The following is a 9,485-nucleotide window of genomic DNA, read 5'->3' as shown; positions in this document are numbered from 1 at the left end:
TAAGAAACATTCAGGTACGACATCATTTCTCCAAGTATAACAATTAGTATAAGAAACAAAGGGTTCACAAAAGACTTCATTTCATAGAAATGACCATCACAATAAGTTCCAGTTTACCATAGAGCTACCACCACTCCAAGTTCAACGACATAGAAGGTACGACCACTCCATGTTCAACGACATAACAAATCGCACTCGAAGTTCAACATTATAAAAAAACTAAGATGACTAGTGCTTTCCACGCTTGCTGGGTCCTCCCCCCCTCTTGACGCTTATCTTCTTCACCTTCCTAGGAAGAGGAACCCGCTCCGGCTCCGGCTCCGCCACCGGTTCGACATCGTCATCCAAATAGTCATCCAAAGCCGCCATTCGCGAGGTGCCGACGGTCCTTTTGCCTCTTTGGGTGAAGTCTTCAGGTGTGTACTTGTTGATTCCCCTCCTAGGCTTCAACTCGTATGCAGACCGAGCCCGGTACGTCCCCAAGGTCATATCATCAGCAACCTATGCACCAACAAAAGATATGGAAAGACCGTGTGTGAGGATATAGTTAGCAATGCATCAACAAATGGATATATATCGTCATGCCATACCTCTTGGGTGACCCCACCCACATCCTCATCCGTGAAAGGTTCACCATGGCTCTGCCCCGAAGCGGGATCTGATGGTGTCGCCGACCTAGACCGTTCTGGTGATACATACTCGGGGTCACGACAACCGAAAAGGTTTGATAGCCGCCTTAACTTTTGGCCCTGGCGCTGCAACATGTACAAGTGAATGAGACATGGAACGTACCAACAAATGTTAAGTGCTAGTTTGAAGGAGATGTGAACCTTAATGAATTCTCGAAGTGCACCTTCCCCATCGCTTTTGCCAGCCGGGGTTGTTTCCAGAATAGTCTCGGTCTCGTCAGCTGCTTTCTTGATCTGGGCACGCTATGAACAGAAACGGTATCAAAGTGTTAGGCAAGCGAAGATGTGAAAAGTGCGAATGAAAAAGCAAAAAGGGCTAACCACAAAGTTCATCATTGGAGCTGAAGGGATCACCGAGTTGCCTTTCCTGACTAATGCGTTGTACTGGTGCTGGGCTACCTCATCAAAGATGGTGGGTTCTTCCAGAATCTCCTCAGCATACGCCGGCTGGCATACCTCCACGCGGGTACTTGCAAGAAACCAGGCGAGATAGTTGTTGAACGCGATCGGGTAGTGCTCACGAAGCTGGGCTCGTTTTCCAGCCCTTGCTTGCTCCACACTAAGAGCGAACTGCACGACATACTTCCTGTGATGGCTGGCCCAATCCTTGATCTTCCGCTGCTTTTTCCTATCCAACCTGCAAGTTAGAAACAAGATATTAGCATCATCGAAACCGTCGAGAAGCTGCTAAGTGCTCAAGGTTAATTATATCTTACGCGTGTAGCAACTTGTCCGTGTCCTCCCACTCCGGCGGGTGTGGCTGGAACAAACCGAACTGGCGGAACACTCGATGTGGCAGGTGAAGCTCAACCGCCCAGTTGCATATCAGTGGGCACCGCATATGCCAGAGATCCCTATCCCTAATGCACATCGGATTAAGCCTGAACTCTATAGGGTTACCAAAACTCTCTCCTTTTCCATACGGCTCCCATTCCACCTACAAAATGGGATTGAATGCAAAATTGATATCGAGTGAAGATACAAGCATGATAATCACTTATGCAAGGTTGGTTCACCTGCTCAGGCGTGATCGCGTCCAGCTCGCTCTTGTACAACTTGTACATTATAGAGGGATCATCCGTCGTCTCATTTAACACATCCCACTTGTAAGCCCAAGTGGGGAGCCGTAGTGGGTCGTCTTTATCGTCCCAATCCTCATACTTCACGGTCTTAGGTCGTCCAACCGGCAAACGCTCCCAGCTCCATATGGAAAGTGCGAGCAGACAACCACCAATACCTCCAGTGTGCCTACAACTGGCATCGTCCAACTGCACATAAAAAAAACATGGTCAAATTTGCCGCAAGAGCGCATTGATAATGTATCAATGAAGTGAAAAGGAAACAACTTCATACCTGTCGATACAAGTAAGCTAGTGTCGCCGAACCCCAACTCCATTTTCTATCGAAGACGGTCAACGCCTTCAGCCACATCCATGGAGCATTCTTGCCGGTGCCATCAGCAAACATTGTCCTCGATACCACGTACCACATGTAGACACGAGCATAAGTCTTCACCATGTCCTCATTAGCATCATCGGGGCAATGAGCGAAGTGCGATGATATCCACGTGAAAGTAGCGCCCGCTGCGACTCTTTCCTTCTTCTTATCTTCCCTTTCTGGCTCCCGAGGCTCCGGAGGAACCATACCGATAAGGGCTTGCATCTGCGCGCGCCACCCTTCAGAATCGGTGTTCATACATAAAGGATTGCCATCGATAGGAAGACCGGTGATCATAGCGATATCCTGCAGCGTCACGGTCATCTCCCCGGTCCGAAGATGGAAAGTGTGTGTCTCTGGCCTCCAATGATCAATAAGCGCGGTGAGTGCTGCAGCATTGTTGGGTGGCGTCGACCGGCGGACCAACTCAATGAAAGGGAGAAGTCCTGCCTCCCTAACATAAGGTGTGTACCGCTCATCATAGCTCATCCCTCCAAGGCTGATCCCGTGAGACCGAAGCTTCAGAGGTGCAAGCTCCTACAAACAAACAAATCATAACATTACATATGGGGCATTTGTGTTTGAACAAACATACGAAATTCATAACACCGGCCACTTTCAATATTACCCGCTGCTGCACCGCCATAGCGTACGACCGGTGTTGATGGTCCCAGTGATCATCGAGAAGCCAAACCATCCTAACAATTTCAACAAAGCATTCTTGTCAACACGATTATCTTTTCAATTCAAAAAAACTAAAGTAGGCCTACTACATGCAAGATCCAAAGCATATGGTGCTTCCCCCTACTTGGGCCTACTTCATACAAATAACATGTCAATCTATGTATCCAAACTATAACATGTCAATCTACTTCTCCATACAAATAACATGTCAATCTACTTCTCCATACAAAAAACATGTCAATCTATGTATCCAAACTATATAAATAACATGTCAAACCTATCTATCCAAACCACATTCTAATCTAACAAAGGTTCCCCAAATCTAATATACGCAAGATTCAAACAAAAGTTGCCCAAATCTAATACATGCAAGATTCAAACAAGGGTTCCCCAAATCTTCAAAACATAATATTTTCTATGGATAGAAAGAAGGGGATCGGAGGAGAGTACCTTCTACGATGGATTGGTGAACAAATGCACGGACCAAATCGTCGGATCGGAAGGATTTGGGAGAGGGGATTGAGAGGGGGAGTGCAGATGGCCGCCGCCCTTTTTTCTGTAACTGCCAATGGGGAGGGTGGGGGAGGAGAGGGCTGGCGCGTTTGCATATAAGTCACAGTGCAGCGCCTAGCGGCTAGGCGCTGCACATTACAGGTGCAGCGCCTAGCTCGGAGGCGTTGCACGGCTGGGTGCGGGCCCGTGGGCTGCCACGGTGGACAGTGGTGCAACGCCCCGGAGCTAGGCGCTGCACCGTAGGGTGTGGCGCCGGTGTGGCGGGCGCTACACAAAAGGGTTAGGGGTGTGAAGTAGTTTCGGAACCAGTTCATTCTGTGATTTGCTTTCGATTATAGGTCAAAATTGTCAAATTTGCCTCTGCTCGCTGCCACGCACTGATCGATGCCGCCCTCTGTTGTGATACGTACTCCCTCCTCCCTCCCTTTGTTCGGAATTACTTGTTTCGAAAATGGATATATCTAAAACTAAAATACATCTAGAATTTCTGCGACAGATAATTGCGAACGGAGGGAGTAGATGCTTCTGCACCTGCACTGCCGCACCACCGCGTGGCTCTCTCGTCGTCGTCTGCATGGAGAGGGTCGCACCGGTAAAAGACACGACTATGAAGACAGCTCAGTAGAACACGTACTCCAAGAGAGGGCTGCCGTCGCGTCGCGTCCCTTGCATGCGAATCACCGCCGCCGTGTCATGTCAAGCTCACTCGCCACACCGTGCGAATTTGATTCCCCCTTTCGTTTCGTTTTTCTACCGCGCAGGTCGGTATGGGCACGGCCCGGACGCGGCGGCACCGGCGCCGGCGCGTGGCGTTTTCGTCGTGGTCTACATTGGGAGGGTCGCACCAGGAAAAGACACCATACGAAGACAACACAAGAAACACGTGCGTGCGTGCGTAACGTGCCCCAAGGGAGTCCTGCCGTCGCGTCGCGTCGCGTCCCTTGCATGCGAGTCACCGCCGTACGTGTCACGCTCGCTCACTCACTACACCGTGCCTCCATTTCGTTTTCTACTGTCATAAAGTAAACAAAGCTAACACATGCACCATGCGTGCGTGGTCAAAGTGTGGAGTGGGCGACACATTAAGCAGGGCCGGCCCTTTTGCATGTTGAGAGCAACTCTAGCAGACCCCACATTTCGCCGGTCCGTAAAACTCGTTTGCAGTTCGCGCAAAACAGTTTTTGTGGGCCGGCGCGGGCTGGCACAGATGCAGTCCCCCAAACGGATCCGTACAAAGTATATTCACGGAATATGCTTTTTTACGGGTCGGCTATACGGGTTCTGCTCTTTGCGCCACTGCATCCCCGCATATCATCAGCCCGCAAATATCAAATCCAACATAATTCAACAATTGAAAACAAATTGAATTATTCAAATCAAACATAAAACAATAATCATCCGCATTACAAATAATTATTCAAATCACCGTAGCAAACTTAAATAATGCACTACAAAACTTGTCAGGAATACAAATACAAATGAATACAAAAATTAGTCACTGTCCAGCCCTTTGCCAATGGTGCTCAATGAGATCTTCCTGAAGTTGAAAGTGTGTGTCTGCATTTTCAATCTCCTTGTATGTCTGAAGAAAAGCTCTAATGCGGTTTGGGTCTCTAGCTGGTTTGACATGGCTACCCACATTGTCGTAAAAGAATTATAAGTTCATTCCTCTCTCATCTTAAAGAATCATATTGTGCAGGATAACACAACAAGTCATGATGTTCTTCAGGGTTTTCTTATCCCAAAATCGAGCAGGACCACGGACAACGGCAAACCTAGATTGCAAAACACCGAATGCTCTTTCAATGTCTTTTCGGGCTGCCTCTTGCACCCTTGCAAATTCACATTGTTTTTTTGTTTTGGGTTCTTTGATGCTCTTCACAAATGTGCACCAAGGAGGGTATATACCATCTGCAAGATAGTACCCCTTTGTGTATTCATGCCTATTGATAGTGTAGTTGCAAGCAGGAGCATCACCACTAGCAAGCCTAGCAAACAAATGAGAGCGTTGCAACACATTGATATCATTGAGAGTGCCGGGCATACCAAAAAAACAATGCCAAATCCATAAATCCTCGGATGCTACGGCCTCTAGCACAATTGTTGCATCACGAGACTTGCCACAATACATTCCTTGCCAAGCCTTGGGGCAGTTTTTCCAATTCCAATGCATACAATCAATGCTACCTAGCATGCCAGGGCAACCTCTCCTCTTGTTAGCTGCCATCAATTTCTTTGTGTCATCTTCATTTGGTACCCGAAGATACTCGGGACCAAAGCCACGGACGATCACTTTCGCAAATCTACGCACAGACTCAATTGTGCTATCTTCACCAATGCGAAGATACTCATCGGCATAGTCAGCCGGAACGCCATATGCAATCACCCGCATAGCTGCGGAGATTTTTTGATATGCACTAAATCCCTTTAAGCCTGCGGCATTCCTTGTTTGAGTAAAATACCGGCAATTTGCCTCGCAAGCTTCAACAAGTCTCACAAAGAGGGATCGGCGCATTCGGTACCTTCTGCGGAAGAGGTGTGCAGGATATGTAGGATTCTCCGAAAAATAATCTTGCATCAGCATCTCGTTCCCAAGATGGCGATTCCGAGGAATGCACAGACGCCCGACAGTAGATTCTCGTCTTCTCTTCCGGTACTCGTCTTCATGCTCCTTCACGGCAAGCGCCATGACTAATGTTCGCTGCCGAAAAGTCGCAAGCATGGTCTCCACATCCGAGTCGTCCGAATCGGATAGCAAGAACTTCTCGCACGGGGTCAACTCCATCTACACGCACACCGGCGCGTCAATCTACTACACAGCTCGCAAAAATCACGAAAAAGGGACTAACCGGTGATGAGTGATCCCGGACGGCGACGATGCAGGTCTGGTCGGGCAGGCTTTCCGGCCCGTACCCGTATTTTGACGGTTATTTTGTGGATTGGGGACGGATGCGGGGTCTGCTAGAGTTTCTCTGAGGGCAAGGCTCAGCAGGATTGATCACGGAACAGATTCACGAAAGCAATACAGTAGGTCACGTTTTACTCGAAAAAAAAGGAATCGGTCACGTCACGTGTAGGGTACGTAGGAACCCCCATTGATCATTCATATCACCGTCGCGTCGCACGCACAGTACCCAAATGTGCACGTAGTACGCGTACCAGGGCGGGTGGGGGTTGGGTGGGGCGGGAGGCAGGGACGGGATACGCACGCGGAGCTTGTTCAATTTGCGTTGCGTGGGAAACCCAGCGTGCGAGGACGATCCGTGGACAGTGGACGGACAGGGATGTCAGTCGTGGCGCGGCGGTATGTGTGCAGCCTGCCGGATCCCGAGGAGCCCGGCCGGGCGGCCGGTCGATGTGGACGCATCTAGCATCCTGTGATCACGGGCATGGCACGGATGGGAAAACGACAGCGATACTACTGCAGACGAGCGAGCGAGCGTATACACGTTGGGATGCATTTGGAATTATTATTTTTGCATAAAGACGATTCCACGCGACCAACCAGTTCCCCCTGATGAAAGCTGCTGCTGCTAGCTAGTAGGAGTATTTGTATGTACGGTTGTGATGGGGGAGGCCGGAGTGACGACGGTGGCCTCCCACCCCCTCCCGGCAACAGTAGCAGTAGGGTAGATGCGCAGGTTGCATGCGATGCGAGGGGCCAAACCAAAACCCAAAGCCTGCACTGCATAGTGTTGTACAGAAAGAGAGAACGAAAGAAATTCCTTTCTCCACCCCACCACCGGACATAGCCGGACAAAATCAAACGCTCCCTCCACGTCCACGTCCACGTCCTCCTCTCTCTGCCCGCCGGGCTTTTTCCTTCCCTCTACGCGCGTGCTCTGCCTCTAGTCTGCGAGAGAGCCGAGCACCCACCCGCTTAATAAAACAGTCGAATGGTGGGGCCTTGCTGATCATTTGACACTAGTTTTAGCTGTAAATTCCCGGCTTCACACCACAAGATCCTTGAAAGCTAAAATTCGAAAGCAAAGGGAAATGATATCCGGCGAACGGTCGCCAGGAACGTTTTTCTAACGAACCATTTCCCTGAATTTCGATCCCATTGAATGGATCTAGTCCAAAGTCGGATCTCTGAGGCCTTTTGCTTCGACCAGCTTCCTGGCGAACGGCCCCCCTTTTTATTCTCTACACAAAGATATGACGGGGTGCACAAGGGAGGAGCCAAACTCGCGACCTCCTGTAGGGTTCGGTCATGTTTTAGAGGAGATTGTTCTACACCTGCCATATTGTAGGTACCTTGAAATTTTCATTTATTTAGACCAACATGTTTTTTAAATTAGTCCTTGGCAATTTTTTATTAATTTTTTTAGGCAAACTCGCAAATCTTTTTATTAAAACGTCACGTTTACAGGGACGAAGGAAAGATCTCCAGGGTGGCCTAACCAGACATGGCGACCGGTGCCAAGAGTTAAGGCATGCTTTGCTAGTTTGTGGGCCCCGACATTCGAGGTTCTAAACTCATGACTAATAAAACAAGAAATAAAATTACTAGAGTGCTCCTTGATCTCCTGCACCACTGCTCCATAAGCCGACGATGTTCCTTGATGTATATCTTCAACAGGTGACTTGCAATCGGAGGCGACGCGGATTTTTTGAACGTAGAGATCATCTGCTAAGGCTAGTGCTTCTCGTATTGCTAAACTTTCCAACACTTCGGGCTGGTCAATGTTTCTGAAAACGACGGCTGATGCACCCTGAAAAACGCCTGAAAGATCCCTGCAGATCGCTCCCACGGCGTCGTAGCCTCCTGCCCTGGGGACCGCCGCGTCAACGTTAAGTTTGTCATGGTGTCACAACCCCAGATCAGCCCTTGTTTGAGTATTGCTTGTTCCTCATATCATCATGTTTAATTTTCAAAGAAACTTGAAATGGGGATGTTGAAACCCTAGCACCAAATGCATTCAACTAGGTTCAAGTAAACAATATCTTTAATGAACCCAAATGCCCTTTAGAAAAGTTCATGATTTTTGTTCAAGGTGAAAACCTCTGCCAAAAATGATGCACCTATTTCTAGGCCATGCTGGATTTTTGAATTAAATCTTATGGTATTTGACTTTTGGCATTTAAATGCTATAAATAATTTAAATGTTCAAATAATGTTGGAACTATTTTTGGGCCACTGAAATAATTCAGCAAGTGTCCATGAATATTTTCAGGATTTTAGGAAATGCCTTGGTATTTTTCCTAAGCCCAAAACAGAGGCAAATAATTAGAAAACAGAAACAAATTAGAAAAACAGAAAGCAGAGAGAGGAGATACCTACATGGCACCCACCACAGCCACCTGGCCGGCCCAGCTGGCGGCCCAGCCCACCAGGCGCTCTCCTGTCGCCTTCCTCCTCGCGCCAGTAGGCGAGGGCGCGTGCCCGACGCGCGCAGCTACACGCCGCGGCCACCTCCTCCCTCCCAGCCTGCCTGGCTCCTCCCCGTTGCACCTAGACGGCGCCACGACACCCCCTCGACGCCTCGACCTCTCCCCCGAACGCTCTCCCCCTCCTCTGTTCTTCCCGCCCGAACGCCTCCGTCGCCGCCGCTCGCCACCACCGCGGACACCGCCATCCCGGCGACGCCCTGAGATGCCCAAGAGCTCCACCTAGTATCCCTCTTCCTCCTCGTCGAGCTGTGCAACGCCGGACGCCCCCGAGTGCCTCCACGTCGTCGTCTTCAACCTCCCAACGCCGGAGATCCCTCTCGCCGCCCCGCTCGCTCCGGTGCTTCCCCGAGCACGCCGAGGCCACCTCTGCACTCACTGTGAGCCCCTGCGTCGAACCCACCTCCTCTCTGCTCCGTTTGCTCATTGTAGACGCCGCCCCCTTGCTCACCGTAGCACGCCGCCGCGCGAGCTCGACGCCAGCATCACTCCGGTGACCATTTGGTCACCCGCGGTGCCTAACACACTCACCGCACCTCGTAGCGCCTCGCTAGTGCATCCATTCACCCACTAGCACGCTACAGCAGCAAAACCACCGACGCTCGAACTCCGGCCGCCGCATTCGTGCTCGCCGCCGTCGACTTAGACCACCCCAGCTCCTCCCGCTTGGCCTACTAGATGCGCGCGAGCCCCAGCTACGCGTAGGACCAAACCGCGGTCGATTTGGTCGACCGTGGGCAAATCCCGAGCCCCTCCGCCGTCCCGGGTTTC

At 50.2% G+C, this 9,485-nt stretch overlaps 2 long non-coding RNA genes across 2 annotated transcripts; both read right to left on the bottom strand.

The window, feature by feature from the left end:
• Positions 1 to 391: 391 nt before the first annotated feature.
• LOC141042149 (uncharacterized) lies at positions 392 to 1,031 on the bottom strand. Its single transcript, XR_012203964.1, has 3 exons — positions 831 to 1,031; positions 591 to 755; positions 392 to 501 (listed from the first exon to the last, which is right to left on the bottom strand). It is a non-coding gene; the product is annotated as an uncharacterized lncRNA (long non-coding RNA).
• A 1,114-nt stretch (positions 1,032 to 2,145) lies between these two features.
• Positions 2,146 to 3,533, bottom strand: LOC141042148 (uncharacterized). The gene is made up of 2 exons (XR_012203962.1): positions 2,755 to 3,533; positions 2,146 to 2,663 (listed from the first exon to the last, which is right to left on the bottom strand). It is a non-coding gene; the product is annotated as an uncharacterized lncRNA (long non-coding RNA).
• Positions 3,534 to 9,485: the final 5,952 nt, after the last annotated feature.

Source organism: Aegilops tauschii, chromosome 2 (genome assembly GCF_002575655.3).
Source record: "Aegilops tauschii subsp. strangulata cultivar AL8/78 chromosome 2, Aet v6.0, whole genome shotgun sequence".
Classification (NCBI taxonomy): Eukaryota; Viridiplantae; Streptophyta; class Magnoliopsida; order Poales; family Poaceae; genus Aegilops; species Aegilops tauschii.
The sequence above is the reverse complement of the archived record's forward strand: the minus strand, read 5'-3'. Positions and strand labels throughout refer to the sequence as shown.